The 18595-nt window shown below is 37.8% G+C and overlaps 1 long non-coding RNA gene across 1 annotated transcript; it reads right to left on the bottom strand.

Moving 5' to 3' along the window:
- Positions 1 to 133: 133 nt before the first annotated feature.
- Positions 134 to 16813, bottom strand: LOC306641491. The gene is made up of 4 exons (XR_013758171.1): positions 16657 to 16813; positions 11327 to 11423; positions 2801 to 3010; positions 134 to 470 (listed from the first exon to the last, which is right to left on the bottom strand). It is a non-coding gene; the product is annotated as an uncharacterized lncRNA (long non-coding RNA).
- Positions 16814 to 18595: the final 1782 nt, after the last annotated feature.

Raw genomic sequence — 18595 nt, 5'->3', positions numbered from 1 at the left:
AGTGGAAAAAAAAAAAAAAAAAAATCCTGGACGTGATAAATTCCAAGGTTAACCCACGAAAAATTCCTTAGCTTATAATTTTATCCCAGAGTTTAAGTAAAATAGGTAAAAAAGCAATAATTATATAATCCAATAATTAAAAGAGAAAGCTGAGTAAGAAAGGGGTGTTTTAAATCTTCACCTTTAATACTTAAGGAGAAGCTGGGTGGGTTAGAAGCATTTAAGGGAAGGCTTTGCGAGCCTTTGACAAAGAACTTCCAGGCGAGAAGAGGTGGGGCGGAGCTCCGCGGCTTCTTGCTTTCTGTTACTGGCTGCGGAGTGGGAAAGCAGCAGGCGCTCAGTCGTGAGTCACTTTTCTTTTTCCCTCCTTTCTGTTGTAGTCGTCATCCACTCTTCCCCTGCCTTCCCTCCTTTAGAGTCACTACAAAGCAGCACAGTGTCCCAGCTCCCCTGCTGGCTCACAAACTCTTCTTAAGCAGCAAAAATAAGAATAACAGGAAGGAGAACACATATTAATAACGGTACCAGGGATGATGGTAGTTTTCCCTGAGACAGCGAAAGCGTGAAGTGTGAGCCTTGGGATAGGGCAAATAGGAGTGAATTTGGACAAATAAGGTAAACCTTAAGTTTCTATTTTATCTCCATCTAAAGATGGGGACAACAGTACCTTATTACAATATTGGTATTTTCAGGATTAAAGAATACGTAGTATTTTGAGCATTGTAGCATTCAATAAAAATTCCCCTGCTATTCCACCTTTCCCCATTAGGCACTTTTTTTTTTTCCCCCATTAGGCACTTTTAATGTATTACTTTTTAAAAAATGTTCTCAGAAGTGTCTTGTTCCAGTCTTTTCTAAGTTAAATGCTATACTTAACTATGATATTCAGACTTCAGCCCACAGTAGGCTAAAGAACTGAGAGCTTTTCTATTAGACTTTTTTGGAAGTTTCTGCTGGTGCTGCTGAGCTTTATCCTTTAAGAAAGTATTGAAGCAACTTAAAATTACATTTGACTGAGGATCCTCCATTAAAGCAACTTCTTAACTGGGAGCAGTGGATCCTGAGAAGGTGGCAACCTAACCTTGGCACCTTTCTCTTCTACTTTCAGCTTGAATCTATCCTTTCTTCAACAGCTGCTGGAATTTTCAAGCAATGGGGTCAAGCTCAGACTTGGATTCTGTTCTATAATGACAACTGAACATGGCCTCAAAGGCCAGTCTGAGTCATAGGTAGTGATGCAGATGGTACTGTACTGTGGGCCTAGCTGCCAGTTTGGATCTGTGGATCACCGCACTGGAAGGTTGCCTTCGATTCTGTGTAAGTGCTCAGGAGGCCAAAAAGGAACCACTAAGCCCATGAAAAAGTTGTCAGAGATCCATGAATTTTCTCTCAAATGTCTCACCAGGGGACTGTCTTCTGCTTATTTCTGTTAAATAAGTAGGAGGCCATTACCTTGAGGCTGTTTCCATACTTTGAATTCCTAACTAATGGCAGCCTAACTCAGTATATAAATAAACTGAAACCCAACTTAGGAATGGGACAAATAGCTGAGTTTCAGCCAATCACAAGGAGTGGGTTTTAGCAACACAGACAGTCAACGCATCACATTATACCCAAATAAGGCGAATGCCTCATCACACCAAGCCCAAATTGTTGGCTAGCTGTAGCCACTTATGTGATTTCTCTACTTTGCTTCTACATTCAGCCTATACAAGCTCACTGGTCACACTGCTGGTCAGAGTTCTCTGAACGTCTGGTTCTAAAGTGTGGTCTGATTCATCAATCATTTCTCAAATCTTGCTAAATCTAAATTATCTAATGTTTCCTTTAACATTCTATGGCACCAGCCCAGAGTAGGCAAGATATCTACCTTCTACTACTTACAGGTCTATGGTCACTAAGGTACTGCAATAAATGACCTAAATTCCCCTGAGCCAACAAGCAAAAAGGGGCCTAGCCCCTCTTTTTGATCTTGACACCCTATGGCCTTGGAGTTAATTTAATTAATATAGTGATTAAAATATATTTTTGAGTCTTCTGGATGCAAAATTTATGTTACTGACCAACACTTATTGGAGAAGCCAAAAAGACACAGTATTGAAACAGTCTTATAAAGTTGGGAGCATAACTCTCCTGATAACTGCTAATCTCCTTTCCAGGGGATGATAGGAACTCATCTGATTGACCATAAACTTAATGATTATTCACAATAGGTAAGGAAAAATTAGTAAAGAACACTTATTTTCCTACCTTTCTAGTTTTCCTGTGTACAAAGTCTTCCTTATAATAGCAACAACGGTCTCCTACTCACCCATTACTTCTCCTCACTAAGCAATATGAAGCCCGTTCAGAGGTGGTAGCAATCAACCCAAGTTTCTTGACTGGATAAGACTTATCTATTAAAAGATCATAGGCAGTAGGAAATTGATTTTTTTTCTTTTTGCCCTAATTCAAAAGGTGCAGCAATCCTTGGTAAATATACATTCTGGAGACTCACATGTTACATTGAATGAGCAACCTTGTTGAATGAGCAATCTCATAATTGGTGACTGAGAGGCAGAACACAGTCCTACTTGAGTCTGTTTATCTTTCAAACCTAAGCCATGCTGTCCAAACAGCTTAAATTCTGTTATGATTGCCATCAACCTACATGCTACTATTTCTCAGTTGCTTTTGAATTTAAGTGGGGAAGATAGGCATTATTTTCTATCCCGCTCAAACTCTGTGTTAGGGTTCTTCAGAGGAACGGAACCAATAGAATATGTGTAGTTATAAGAGTGGATTTATTAGATTCACTTACATGATCAGAGGCTAAGTGGTCCCACAATAGGCCTCTTTAGACTGGAGATTCAGGGAAACCAGTAGCAGCTGAGTCTAAGACGCTGCGACACCCAGCACAAAATGGACCAATAAGGCAGTCCCAGTCTGGGACTGATGTCTGGAAAGCCACTTGAAGAACTATTAGAGCAAGTCTGTCACTGAGCAAGTCTGTATTCAAAGGTTGAAGAATCTAAGTTTGATGTTCATGAATGATAGCAACAGGGAAAAAAAAAAAAAAAAAAAAAAAATATATATATATATATATATACCCACTCAAGAGGGTTCAAGTGTGTGTGTGTGTGCAAGTGAGTTTTTTCCTCCTACTATTTTTTCATTCCACCTGGGTCTCCAACCTATTGAACAATGTCACCCATATGCAGGGCCAGTCTTTCCCAATCAGTTTGCTGACCCACATGCCAATCTTCTCTAGAAACACCCTCATAGACACACACAGAAATATGCTTTATTACTTTTCTAGGTATTCCTCAAATTTAGTCAAGTTGACAACCAAAATCAGGCATCACAAATCCCAACACATATCTTCCAATGTACTTTCTCAAAGTCCTCTTGTCAAAGATTTTGATTCTGTCACATAGCATTTAAGATTGAAAAGATCACTAGTCAAATCTGCCAGGACTGGGAAAGACTCATAGGACAGATCTGTGTCTTAGAACCTTGGATCCTCTGCATCTGACACAGGTACAGGCCCAGAGTGAGTGTGGGTGGGGTGGCAGGGAAAACTGCTACGGCAACTCAAACTGCTTGCAAGTCATCAATCTTCCCTTGCTTTCTGAGCCACACTCCCATGGAACTCAGATTCTAGTACCTTGGACCAACCGCACCCATTTCCATGCCTGCTCCAATCTGACTCAGTCTAAATCCCTACTTGTTTCTGCATGAATAATAGAAATTTAACCACAAAGAATGCTTTCTATGAGAACATCACATAGTTAAATGTGCCAGGACATTTAACCATCTTTGTCAAACTATATGCAGCACATCTGGAAATTTTTCTTCCAGTTAAATAGAGTAATTGATCCTGGGCATAAGTAAGTCAGATTTATACCTGAGCATTATAAGATTTATTTAACTTTACTTGGAACCCACAACCAGATGGTCACATTAAAAAAATTGGGGGGCCAATTTTGACAAGTTCGATCCAGCATAATATCTCAATTCTAGCACTCTCTTTTACAAATGTAATTGTCACAGTTAACATTAACATACCTCTCTTGACTATGAATATGATAATAAGGCAATGGATTTCTCCCCCCTCTACGCCTCTCTTTCTCTCTCTCTCTCTCTCTCTCTCTCTCTCTCTCTCTCTCACACACACACACACACACACACACACACACACTCACACACACACACACACACACAAACAATAACTTTTTGTGGAACCAAGCAGCCCCTGTATTTAGGAATCATAGTGAAACAATATTTCTCAGCTCCTTTTCCTGGAGCTGATATCTCCTTCCCAGCATTGCCCATCAGCCTTGGCTAGAATACCTCTGCAATGGAGCAGTCACTGTTCTCCAAGCAGCCCATGCTACTTTCAGGCCTTGCAAAAAGACGTCAGACAGGAACAGGGTGATACAATCAAAGTGGATAATTTGAGAATATTTTAATAAAGGGCTAGTGTGAGGGTTCATGTAATACTCCAGCACTAGCCCTCCCAGGCCTATAGAGCTGAAGGGAAGTGGGCATTCACAGAATCCAAATAGAGCAGGATGTGGTACCAGCCCATGGCAATGCCTTGGGGAGAAAGCTTAGCCAATAATTCTTGAACCCTAATTTCCTCTTGCTCTCTTAAACCTGTGTGTATCTCATTGGCTAAAATCAACCAAAAGTCGGGAGTTACAGTGAGGCAAGCAAGGGCACAAATTTTAAGAAGGCACTTACTGCCAGGACTGTGCAAAAGCAGGGTCAAGCCTGAGAGTAAGTAAAATTTAAGTAAGTAAAATTTAAGCCTCCTTAAATTTTATGTTCTAGGTGTCTCTCCTACCTCATTTTAGTCCCAACCCTGGGTAGGAGAATCCAATGAAGTGATTCATATAAATCAATTCTGTTTTGTTCTCCCAAGTGTGCCAAATAGACTTGAGGGTGAATTGGAAGATATTCAGCATAGATTGTCAGGAAGTTCTCATTGTCACATGCTATAAAACTGTGGCTTCCACTAGTAGCCTTACTTGATCCACTGCGCTTGATCCAGGAACAATAGCTGACCCAGTTAGATTTCTTTTAAGTATAATTTTTTTAAAAAGTTGAGCTTGACTTTCATAAAAATATAACCTGAACTTTTCTAAGTTTTATTCAACCCATTAACTAGTAAAGAGATGCTAAACTAGTCTGAAAGAAAATATGAAGACATAGTTATATAGCCAAGGCAGCCAAAAAAAAAAAAAAAATACTAAAGTGAATATGTTAATAAATGCAAAGCTGGTCAATACTGTAAAGGTGATAAATTGGGAACTTTGGGGTTATCTTTTCTGCTGGAGGGAAATCAATACTCTCTCTACAGATAGTTTCATTTGCATTGCTATGGGCAAGAACTCTTTGCATTATTATTGGTTTTCTATGAGTTAATCTCTTCTAAATAGCCCTAGCCTTAATTAATCCACCAGGTCTTCATCAGATAATTCCCAGCATTCCACTGAAAACACATTCAGTAATCACCTCTCCTATCTTTAAGTACTGGATAATGTTTTTAAACATTTCTCTTCTGCCTGGAAGCCATTCTGATATTTAATGACACCAGAAACAGTTCATATTCTCCAGGAGTCAGGTGCCCAGAGTCTGATGCAGGTGTGATGTGAGTAAAAGAGTGTTTTATTTCAGTACCCAAAGGGAAAACTAAAACCAGTTATTATTAAAGCCAAGGAGATAATATTAACTGTAAATCCTGTTTACTGCTTATTTTACTCTAAGGAATACCTTTATTGTGGACATTGTCTGCCCAGAAAAGAGCCAGGGCTGTGCATGTATAGCTTTAGCAGTGAGACAACAAGAAAGAAGAAAAGGACTTGTCAAACAATTAGTGTGCAATGGTAGACTCCAAGGTGGCCTTTAATTTGTCAACATGCCTACAGAGTGACAATAGTTCATTTGATCCCAATGCTACACTTTTGTGTGAACAATATGTCTAGAACCAAAGTATGGGCTCTCCATTTCAGGTAAGAACTATGTGTTTAGTGGCTCTAATTGGTAATTGGTGCTTCAGAAGACAGTTTTATTTCTTTCTCTTGCCTTTTTTCTTCTCCTATCATCCTTATAATTTTATTCTTTTCCTTTTTTTTTTTTTTTTTTTTTTGCTTGTGACCTCACAGATAAAAGAAAGGGTCTTAAAACTCTTCTTGACTAGAGTTGTCTAATAGAGTTTCTATCAGCTATGATAGAAACGTCTGTATTACTGCTGCTTAGTAGCGTAGCTGCCAGCCACTTGTGATTCTGAAACTCTTAGAATGTTTCCAGGGCAGGGCTTTTAAAACTCAGCATTATTAATATTTGGACTTGATAATTATTTGTTGTTGATGACATTGCAGAGAAAATATATCTGTCCCTGCTGGGTAGGACCCAGCACCATCATCCCTGTTCTCCCAGCCCTCAGCAATCTTATTTAATTCCTGTTGACTCCCTCTCATATATTCAATCCCTGTGACCATTCCAAACTCTCCTACTCTCTTCAACCTCTTGACCTCATCCTGCCCACCAGTTTCCCAGAAGAAAAGCAAAACAGCACCAGTTGCGACTGTTGTATGAGATCACTTCCTCATGTAACTCTGGAGTTCACTTAAAATTCCCATTCTCATAGGAGATGACAGAGATTAGTAGTTACCTCTGAATTTCTTCATTCTGTGAGAAATTCAAACTGGGGTTACCTGTCTACCTGGATCTAGGGAGGAAGCAAAGTATAGCAAACACACACACACACACACACACACACACACACACACACACACTGAATGGAGATACAACAGGCCAGGGTTCTACAACCAGTTCTTTTAACTCATGTTCACTTAGAAAAGACCCTCAACCTCTCCAGACTTAGGTTCCCCACCCATATAACAGGAAAAACTTCTAATTTTTTGTCTCATATTTTAGATGATCTTTCCAGGTCTAGACTTTAAAGATTTCTATTCTTTTCTTCTTTGCTATTCAATTTTTAATTGAAAAAATGTTTATTGAGGGCTTACTATGTGCCATCACTGAGCTACCTGCTGGGAATATAACAGTGATAAAACAGATTTGGCCTCTGCCTGTGGGTAGCTCTGTGGAAAAGCTGACTACCTAGCCAATGCTCTACCCTGGGAATGTTCAACGCTAACACCAGTCTAAACAGAAGGTTGTATTGCTGTATTCCTGGGTAAACCCACAGGGTACTAAGAACATGAGACTAGGCTTCCCCTCAATTCATGATGTCTTCCATGCACTTTTATTGACTGCTTAATAGCACTGGAGATTATATGCAAATGGTTCAATAATGAGCCCAGAACAGGCATTAGCCAATCAGAGCAAACTATGACTGAGATATGTTGTCATCCCTAGACTTATTTCTTTGGTTTCTGGTGTATGGTAAGGTCTGGGAGATTCCACAGAAGGGGTAAGGGTGATGATCATGGTAATAGGTCAAGTCTTAGAGGATCTAGGGAAGTTACTTTTTTTTTTTTTTTTTTAACCATTTTGATAGAAATATTTCAATATTCTAGTTATAGTGTGGTCGTACTGGTGTGCTGCTTCTGAATACAAACCCTAAGTAGAATTGATGAGCCAGTGTGAACACTCAGCTATATTATTTATCAATAGTACTGACCTTTCCAGCGTCACCAGGCAAAGTCTACAGTACCTCTAACATTTTTTAGAGATGCCTACTTAGATTTATATACATAAACCTTCAATCTTAATTGTATTTTCCTCTTTTGATTCTACCCAAATTTCTACCCTTGACTTCCTTCTCCTGGGCCATTTCATAGTTCTTTCCTCTGAGTTCAAAGTAGACTTATCCAGGGTCAAAGCCTGTGGTGCAGTGGTAGAACACTTGCCTAGCATGTACAAAGCCCTAGATTCAATCCTTTGTCCTGCAAAAAAAAGGAAAAAAAAATTAGGCTTATATATCACCTCCATATATAGGCATGTGATCTTAATACTTGTAATGGTTTAGGATCAGATACCATCTTGTTTGGCTCAGTGCACTGTCCTTCCTTGAAAATAACTCTAACGCTAGTTATTTTTTTGCTAAGTGTGGAGAAACCATTTCATGCTTCCATAATCCAAATTGTGTGAAGAACTATTCCACTTCTCCTCTCTCCCCCCATTCCTCCTTCCCTTCTATTCTCTTTTTTTTCCCTCCTCCTTTTCCTTTCCTTTCCTTTTCCTTCCTTCCCTCCTTCCTTTTGTTATTCACTCACTAATTTAAAACACACACACATACACGCACATACACACACACACACACACACACACACACACACACACTACCTGCTGTTCTATTACTGAAAATAGAGCTGTGAGCAAAAACGTAGTTCCCCACTCTTAGGGACATGGATGAAGAAAACAATGGAACTCGATTTCATGTTTTTTTCACTTGCATTAGCTTTTTCTTAGGCCCCATGAGGGGCACTAGCAATATATTTATCTGGCTTATGTATTTTACAAATTTTATAAAACATACAGAAGATATTTTATTTGCAATTTGTTAAGATGCTGCCCCTTTCCAGTCCAATTTTTCTACCATTACACTTCACTTTATATCATGATATTTGGTTGGCAAAAGATATTTTAGGAATTCTTCTAAGGAGAAGCTGCATTGAGAATAAATCTAGGGCTGGGCATATAGCTCAGTTGGTAGAGTACTTGCCTTTCAAGCACAAGGCCCTGGGTTCAATCCCCAACACCACAAAAATAAATAAATAAATCTAATCTGAGTTTACTTGGACTTATAGAGGTGGCATGCCATCACTTCTACATAGAGGTATTTAGTTTTTCTAATGTAGGAATGACTTCCATGAATACTACTGCTGCGTATTCTGCTGTCTTATCTACAGTGGGACACAATGGTACAAGTTCAGAGGACATAACATGAAACAAAATGTGTCCTTCAGTGACCAATGTCAAAGTTTGTGGCTAGAGAAGGAGAAACAAGATTCAAAACATAAAAAAGTCAGAAGCTAGCTCTAAAACACACTTTCATCAGCAAATACAGCTACTAGCAAAAAAATGAGGTATTTATCAATACTTAGAATAAGTTCTCACTTGTTGAAAATATGCTAAAGATATATTCTTTAATTTTTTTTTATGGAACTGTGCAAAAAAGAAGTCAGCAGAATTCCTGTGTTTGTAGAGCACAGGTTTGTAGCCATACTTCAGTAAGTCTGTTAAGTGTGAATATGCATGTTTTATAAATCCCAGGTATTGATAATAAAACTGGCAAAGCACTAGAAGAGAGAATAAATTATTTTTCTATTATATCTGAATTATTTTTCAGTTTATCTATGAGAACTCTATTATAGAATTATTATCATATACAGAGGTAAATAAATATATAGCCAAGGACAGAAAATTGTTATATTAATTTTCTGCTACTTGTCATTTTTTAAAATGTCTTAGTTCTGATTCCTTTTAAGTAGATAATAACTTTTATAATTTGTGGCAATCTGTGCAGCATCAACAAAGGATCTCCAGTAGGGGCAATGGGAGATGGAGAAAAACACAGAGACAAAGAAAACACAGAGACAGTGTTAAGCAAAGCTGGCGCCAGGTGGGACACTGCACTCTGAGGGAGGGATAGTGACCCCGAACTAACTCTGCAAGTTTATTACATAGAGTCTCATAATCAGGAAGTTTAACTATAAGGCATTGTAAATTGTTCAAGAGGCTTCTTTGTGCACTAAAAAGTTATAGAGCTAGAAACAGTTTTGCAGCTATCCTATTGTTAGAGTGCTAGAAACATCCTGTTACTATCCTGCTGCACCCAGGAAGCCCATTGCCCTGGAAAGTCTGATAACAGTTAGCATCAGAGCCAAATGTCAAGGCTGTTAACATCCTCACCTTTTGACAAGGAGCGCTTCCCAGGCTTGGCTTTTGTCAACACCTCAGGATCAACTGATAACCAGGGCCTCATCAGCTCTCCACAGTTCTTCATTTATAGTCTTAATTTTTTCTTAAAAGGGGTTCCCCAAATGTTCAAGTCTCAGAAACCTTGCATCTACTTCTGCTTATGGAGCTAATATTTTATTGGGAGGACAGGTACCATAAACAAATATAACATAATCAAGAACTGGAAATAAGACTATAAGGCAGGATTAGAGGACAGACAGCCTAGGAACCTACAACGTTTTAAATAGGTTGATCAATGAAGACTACCTTAAAAAACAAAACACAACAAAAACCCTAAAATTTTATTTGAATTTTACTAGCTTTTCAAAAATGTGCTTTTTCTGATCTGGAATTCAGCATAGCACATTGAATTCAATCAGCATGCCTCAGACTTGTCCTGATCTGTGATAGCTGTTATGTCATTCCTTGTTTTTTTATTGCCTGAGGGTATTTCATAGTACTGGTTCCCAAATTGAGTTTGTCTCTAATTTTTCTTTCTACTATTAGATGGTGGTTGTGAACTTTGGATAAGGGAACCACAGAGGTGTGTGTTCTCATAATAGTGGCGAGGAATATGTCAACAGCGTGTCTTCAAGTCGACACTCGGTAAAGGTGGTGTCTGACATATTCAGTGTAAAGTTATTCTTTTCCTTTTCCATACTTTGTCAGGATATTTGTTAGAGTAACTAAGACCAACATGTACTCAAGGATAAGAAATTAAGCTCTACTCCCTTCAGAAAGGAATATCAAGCAGTCATGGACATAAAACTATAATGTGTGTGGTGGTATCTCATTTTGGTTTTCACATAATTTCCCTAAAGACACATGCTGAACATCTTTTCATTTATGTATTTGCCACCTGTATATCTTCTTTGGTGAGGAGATAGTTTCTTCATTTTTAATTTTTTTTTTTTTTTTTTTATTATTGAGTTGTAAGCACTCCTTATGTATTTGGGGCAAAAATCTGTGACATGTGTGATTTATAAATATTTCCACCTGTGTGTGGTTTGCCTTATAATTTTCTTAACATTATCTAACTGCAAAATGAAAGTTTTAAATTTGAATCCAATTTATTGACTTTTTATTTTATGAAATGTGTTTTTAGTGACATGCTTTTAATCACTAGAAAGCAATGATTTCAATGAGATAGTGCAATAGGAAGTCCCAGAGCTTTCTTCCACCCTCATGGAGATATCAATTTTATAATACATGGACCAGCATTTACTGACTCACATAAATACCATCATTCCCTGGATAAGTATGGAACAAGTAGGAGAAAATCCTGAAGTCCCAGCTTCTCCCAGAAGAGAGAAAGAATTAAAGCATGTATCCAATGTTCTCATCTTTTGTGGGACTGGTTTCTGCCTCTCCTGTCTCAGAGCATAGAGAGAATCTAGTATATTATCCATACCTGGGAGCATTGGAACAAAGAAGGGGTGGGTGTTTTGCTCCTATTCTACAAGACCCACACAATAGCAGATAAAGGCCATATGCTTTAGCAACCTTTCCTGTGGAGAGAGGGAAAAGAGAGAAGGGTATATCCAATGTTCTGCATCTCAGGGTCTGTCCAAAGAACTGGTTTCTGTTTCATCTGACTTGGGGGTCTGATGGGATCCAGTATATTCTAGAAATTTGGGGACCATACCAAGAACAAAAGTGAGTGACTTTCAGGAAATCTAGAGAACTAGTAGTATTACAGACAAATATCAGAGAGATCAAGAGATTGAAGGAAAGAAGGAAGAAAGAAAGGAAAGAAACAAACCAGAAGATCTGTTTGGGAATGTACATGTACGAGTTTAAGAAGAGGTATATGCAAAAAATAGTCTGAGAGGTTCTCAGAATTCCTAGCTGGGTTAATTGGGGAAGGTCTTTCACTATATAGAACCAGTTTATAAAGACTGGAAGAGGTTGCTATTTTTTCCAATGGCTTGATCAAAGGTGCAAATAAATCTCCAGAAGTTAAACCCTAAAAAATGTTATTTGACAAAAAAAAAAAAAAATTCTTAAAAACTATTATAAAGATGTTCATGAGCTCAGGAAAATAATTTATAAACAAAATGAGAATATCAATAAAAACATGAAAAATGTTAAAAAACAACCAAACAAATTTTGGAGTTGAAGAATATAATAACTGAATTGAAAAATTCACTGGAGAGTTCCATAGCCAACTTGATCAAGTAGCAGAAATAATCAACAAAATCAAAGGCAGCTCATTTGAAATTATCCATTTAGAGCAACAAAAAAGAAAAAAGTGAAAATGAGTTAAGAAAGTTTAAGGCAGGTATGGGAAACTATCAAGTGAACCAATATATGACTCATGGAACTTTCAGAAAGAAAGAGAGGGGCTGGGGAGATAGCTCAGTGGGTAGAGTGCTTGTCTTGTAAGCACAAGGCCCTGGGTTCGATCCCCAGCACCCCCCCCCAAAAAAAAAAAAGAAAGAGAAAGATGCAGAAAGTTTATTTGAAAAAAGAATGACCCCAAACTCCCTGAATCTGGGAAAGGACATGAACATCCAGATGCAACAAGCCCAATGAACTCCAACTAGAATGAATCCAAAGAAGTGCACACATTATAATAAAATATCAAAAGGCAAAGAAGGAATGTTGAAGATGTCAAAAGAAAAGCTATTCATGACATACAAGTGAGTTGCCAGAAGACCATTAGTGGATTTCTCAGGAAAAAAAATCTTACAGACTAGAAGAGAGTGGGATAGCATATATTTAAAGCATTGGAAAAAAATTTTTTTAAAAACCTGCCAACCAAGAATAATATATCTGGCAAAACTGTCCTTCAAAAATCAAAGAGAAATTAAGACTGCCAGATAAACAAAAGCTGAAGGACTTCATCACCATTAGATCTGCTTTACAAGAAATGTTAGAAGGAATGTTTTAAGTTGAAATGAAAGTTGCAAAACAATAACATGACAATGTGCTGGCAAAAGTAAACATGTATTTGAATATAGAATGCCATAGTATTGTACGGAAAACCGCTGCTTCCCGCCGGGGCTGCTTCAAGTGGCTTGGGCTGCTTCAAGTGGCTTGCGCCACTTTACAGAAAACCACGGCTTCTTTGCCTGGCTTGCTCCAAGCAGCACGGCACCGCTTCTCCACTTAGGACCTGACCAGGGGGACAGAAGACACGTACACTTCCGAGGTTCATGAAGCAGCTTCCTGTTTATTCAAATAACACCCTCAATACATAAGCAGTCTCATGCATAAGCAATTGTAACCAGATATGTCCATCCAATCCTGTTAAAGGTCGAGCGATCACTCGCTCAAGCATACATGTAAAGTATATCTGTCCACCCGCTAGGCAGCTGAACTGATTATAATACAGCCAATTGTAAATGTGTTCTGCTTTTCTCCATGCATAATGAGGACGCCCTTCGCTCTCTGCCAGTCGCCATCTTTAGATGCACGTGGCATAACCCTGGACCCCAGGTTTCGCCAGCCACAGTATTGAAATTGTGGTGCCCAAAACACTTTTTTTTTTTTTTTTTTTTTTTTTTTTTTGTGCTGTGCTGGGGATTGAACCCAAAACACTTTTGACTTTGGTATAGAAGTTAAAATTTATGACTATAAAATGTCAATAGATATATAATAAAGAGATATAATTTGTGGGAGCTGGGGATTACCTCAGTGGTAGAGCACTTGCCTAGGATGTGTAGGGCCCTGGGTTCAATCTCTAGTAACACAAGAGGAAAAAAAGATGTCATTCGTGACAACGATAACATAAAGTATGGAGGAGCAGAAAAAATCAAAGTGGAATTTTCATATGCAAAACTGTAGTTAAGTTGTTATCAGCTTAAAACTGATGGTTGTATGTTTTATGTAAGCCCCACAGTAACCACAAAGAAAATACCTATAGAAAATACACAAAAAGAAAAAGAAAGAAATCACAGTATGCACTACAAAACATAAAAATAAAAATAAAAACCCACAAAGAAAGAAAGAGAGGAAAAGAGGGACAAAAATGCTATAGGCCAGACAAAATAACGATACTAGTACTTCCAAATGAATTAAACTTCCCACAAAGTAGAATTATGTTGGTGGGTGACATAATCTGAAATGCTCATTAAAAACCAAAATTCCTTTAAAAACTATGAGAACTAATTAATAAATTCAACAAGGTTGCAGGATAAAAAAAAATCAGTATATAAAAATCAGTTGCATTTCTATAGTCCAGAAGTAAGCTACATAAAAAAGAAATTTAAAAATAATCTTACTTATATTAGAACTAAAAAAGGGACTAAAGTGCTTTGCTCCACAGTAGTGTTCACCCTTAGGATGCATGAGGCTCTGGGTTGAATTTCTAGCATGCCCCTCCCCACCAAGAAAGAATGAAATATGTAGGAATAAACTTAGGCAAGGAGGCAAAAGATTTATCACTGAAAACTACAAAATGTCACTGAGAAAAATGGAGGAAGATATAAATAAATGAAGAGACATCTAATATTCATGGATTGGAAGATTAATATTGTTAAAATGTCCATACGACCAAAACAATCCACAAATCAGTCCTGTACTTATGAAAATCTCATCGGCATTTTTTTTTTTTTTTAGAAATGGAAAGGATAATCATAAAATTCATATGGACCTATGAAGGATCCTGAAAAACCCAAAAGAATCATGAGAGAAGAGCAAAGCTGGAGGTCTCATGTTTTCTGATTTCAAAGCATCTTACAAACCTATCATAATCAAAACAGTGTGGTACTGGCATAAAGATAGACAGAGACCAAGGGAACACAACAGTGACCCCAGAAATAAATCCATTCATGTATGATCAAATGGTCTTTGACAAGGGTCCAAAACTGTACAATGTGTAATGGATAGTTTCTTCAACAAATGATGCTAGAAAAACTGGATATCCACATGGGGAAAAAAAAAATGAAATCAAACCCTTATCCTATACCTATGCAAAAGTTAATTCAAAATGAATTAGTTAAGTCCTAAAACCATAAAATTCCTGAAAGAAAACATGGGAAATCCCCATGACTACTCTTGACAAAAAATTTCTTGGTCCAACACCAAAAACACAGGTTTAAAAGCAAAAATCAACTAATGGAACTGCTTAAACCAAAAAAGGCTTTCATGTAGCCAAGGAGACAATTAGCTCAATGAAAAGGCAAACTATGGAAAGGAAGAAAATATTTATAAGTCATATAAATTTGATAAGGGGTTAATATTCCAAAAGTATTTGGAACTCCTATAATTCAATAGCAAACTAATAAAAACAACAACAACAACCTGATTTAAAATATGGGCAAAGGGGTTAAATAGACATTTCTCCAAAGAAGACATACAAATGGTCCACAGGTATATGAAAACATACTCAACATCACAAATTATTAAGGAAATACAAGCTGAAATCACAGTGAAAAATGTCATTTTACATTTGCTAGGATGACTACTATCAATGCAGCAGAAAATAGCAATAATTGACAAGAATATGGGAAATTGGAACTGTTGTGCCCTGTCATTGGTGGGGATTAAAATGGTGCAGCTACTGTGGAAAAAAGTATAGCTTTTCCTCAAAGAATTAAAATTAGAATTATGATACCATCCAGAAATTCCACTTTGGGGCATACATATACAAAAGAATTGAACGTAGGTGCTGGGTGAGATATATGCACTTTGATATTCCTGGGCAGTGTTATTTACAACCGTCAAGAAAAGAATCAGCCACTATCTATAGATTGATGGATGAAAAAAAAAATGTGGTATGTGCTTACCACAATGGAATGGAATATTATTGAGTGGAATATTATTCAGCCTTAAAAAAGAAAGAAATTTGTCCTATTCTACAACATAGATGAACCCTGAGAACATTATAGTAAATGAAATCAGTCAGTCACAGAAGGACAAATATTGTATGATTCCTCTTACACGAGGTATCTAAAATTGTCAAACTCAGAAGAGCATAAAGTAGAATGGTGGTTGACAGGAGGGAAAGGCACAACTGGACTTTAAGTGCAGAATCTAAAAATTTACAGTATAATTTCTGAGTACATTTTAATAAAAACCATCTGGAATAAACAGAGTTATCTGTGCATTGTGGCCTGAATGGGAATGAGGGGTGGGGCAGAAGCAAGGAAAAGAACATGTTAGTTACTAACTCAGGATGTTATGCCTCTTAAGGGCATGTAGAGATGGTGTTTGGGATTAGTGACGATACTCACTGAATATTATTTATCTTATTTGAGACCAGAAGCAGTTAGCCAGAGGTGGGAGGTAGACTCTGTAGGGATGGGAGATTAATCTCTAAGTCAAGTATTAAGGAGGGACAAACCTCCAGAAATGAGAAGATGTTTTTGAGGAACTAAAGAATGTCAAGGATAAGCAGAAAAGGGAGAGCCAAAATGAGAGTATTGTGAAAACAAGCAGGAGATAGATTTTATCCTAATCAGATCTGCATTTTTACAGGATCACTGTCACTGTGGCTGATGTATAAAGGGAAAATTTGGAGGGGAAACAATCATCTAGAGTGAAGACTAGTTGGGATGCCGTGGTAGTCTCAGTGAGGGATGATGGTGATAGCAGTGCGTTCAGACTGGAGAGGTATTTAGGGAGGTGAGAAGAGAGAGGCCCTGAAAATGACTGACTATTAGGTTTCTAAGGTGAGCAGCTTGGCAGATGGAGGTAACTTTTATTAAAACAGGTATCAAGTTAATGTCTCTCAGCTACAAACCCTAACCTTATGTATCCTGCTTTGTGAAGCCGCTCTTGCATTTTTGCAAATACCTGCTTGGCTGGCTGGTTCTGTTACATTGTCATAGGTAACACCAGAAAGAGGCCGCAAACCTGGAAGAGAAAGAAGGAAAGGCTCTTGTCTGCTTCCTGACAGCCATGATTCTTCACTTAAACCCTGGAAAGTCTTCCAAGAGCTGTAGCTGAATGCAGTTTGCAGTTTTTCTTGCATCTCAAAACATCCTCATCACACCCCTCCCCAACTGGAACCAGCAGGACCAGTCAGATGATGCTCTCTTCAAAGGTCTCTCCCTGAGACCTGAACTCAAAGATCCCAGTATCAGTGAGTTGCATGCCTTCCTCTAAGGTCTGAGTTTTAGCTATTGGGCTTCCTCAATAAACTTAGAAAGCGAAGTTTCTAAGGCTTAGAAATTCCAGTCCCTTCTTTTTGTTCTCTCTTCTCTTCTGGCAGTTGTTCCCTTGGTGTGTTAGAGCTTTCTATTTTGGAGAGTTTCCAACCTTTCATTTACCTAGTTAGCAATTATTAACATCTCTGTTAAATTCTCTGTAATACAATAACCTGTCTGGGTTTTGTCTCTCGACTGGAACCTGATTCATATACATATTTGTCCCAGGAAACAGACCTTAGAAAATAGGATTTGGAATTAGTTTGGTTTTGCCCCAGAGCTTGAGTGTAATGCTGAGTTCCTTGCTAATGGGAAATGAATGCTGTAATCCATGTTATGTAGAAGTATCATGATGAATTAAATTATCACCTATAATTGACTGTGATGAAGTGCCCACTGAACTAAATGCCTTGGGAACATGTGCCTACAGCATCTGGCCATTAGTAATAATAATTACTATGGGGACTGTGAAGTGGCATAGATTTTTGAGTGTAATAAAATACTTAACAGAAAGAAGGTAACAAGTTCAGGCCCTTACACTTCGCAAAATCTCATCTGAGAACCAGAGAGATTTTATAGCAGCCCCAAAAGAATCTCCCTCTTCTTATAGCCACAGGGTTAGTATTGTTAAAGATGAACAACAATTTAATTGTCTAGTTTACAGAATTCACAACGTCAGTTGAATTGACCACTTTGCCAGGTCTCTCGTGTAGAAGTTAGGAAAATGGGAAGAAAAAGGATCCTAAAACTCGGAGGATCACATTAGAAGGAGTTGAGAATTTTGAATTCTCAAGTCACTTTGAGCTTCTGACAGTGCAGCAACTTATCTTCCTGTGTCTGAGGAGGTTAACTTTCTTTTACTTGAAAACCATATCCACTATACCCATAACTAGAGTCAGATAGCAGCATATGCCAGGGAACAAGAACAAAGTCTAATCCAGGGGAAAGTAGCTTATGAGCCCCAAAATTGTGATTTTCCTAATTTATATCAGTGTAAACTTGGGGAATATGGATAGGAATTTAAGGAAGATGAAATATAACATTGAACTCGGTCAAACATATCGACATGAGTGTACTTTCAGAGGTTCTGAATTTAATGTGTTAGCTCATCCAGGTGGAAATATTCTAATAATTTAATTTTGGGTTGACCGAGATTTGGGGCAACAGTTGCCTATTGTTTAATGAGGCTAGTATACCAAAATTTCCCCATTTTAAAGTAGAGGAGGAAATCTCAAGATTTAGAGAGACAGGAATGTTGGAGTATATTTGTCATGAGTAATCTACATACCCATTCCTCAACCACATCCTTAGAAGTATCCAGAGGACTCTCCCATCTCTACCATGTCAAGAGGCACATTTGTGTATGGAACACATACCTCTTTGAGAAGTTCTGTTGCAGCTGTAAACTATGATAGGAAATTTCACTATTGAGATGGGCTCTCAAATTTAATAAAGATGATAGAAGTCCTGGTGCAAGTAGCAGAAGCAAGTAGCAATATTTTAACCATCAAAGATGCTGTAGGGCATATTTACTGTAAAAGGAAAGAGTAACATAGTGATAATCAAAATGTTTTGGCCCATAGAAT

Source organism: Sciurus vulgaris (assembly GCF_902686455.1).
Source record: "Sciurus vulgaris genome assembly, chromosome: 1".
Lineage (NCBI taxonomy): Eukaryota > Metazoa > Chordata > Mammalia > Rodentia > Sciuridae > Sciurus > Sciurus vulgaris.
Note: the sequence above shows the minus strand (reverse complement) of the source record. Positions and strands in the feature narration are given on the sequence as shown.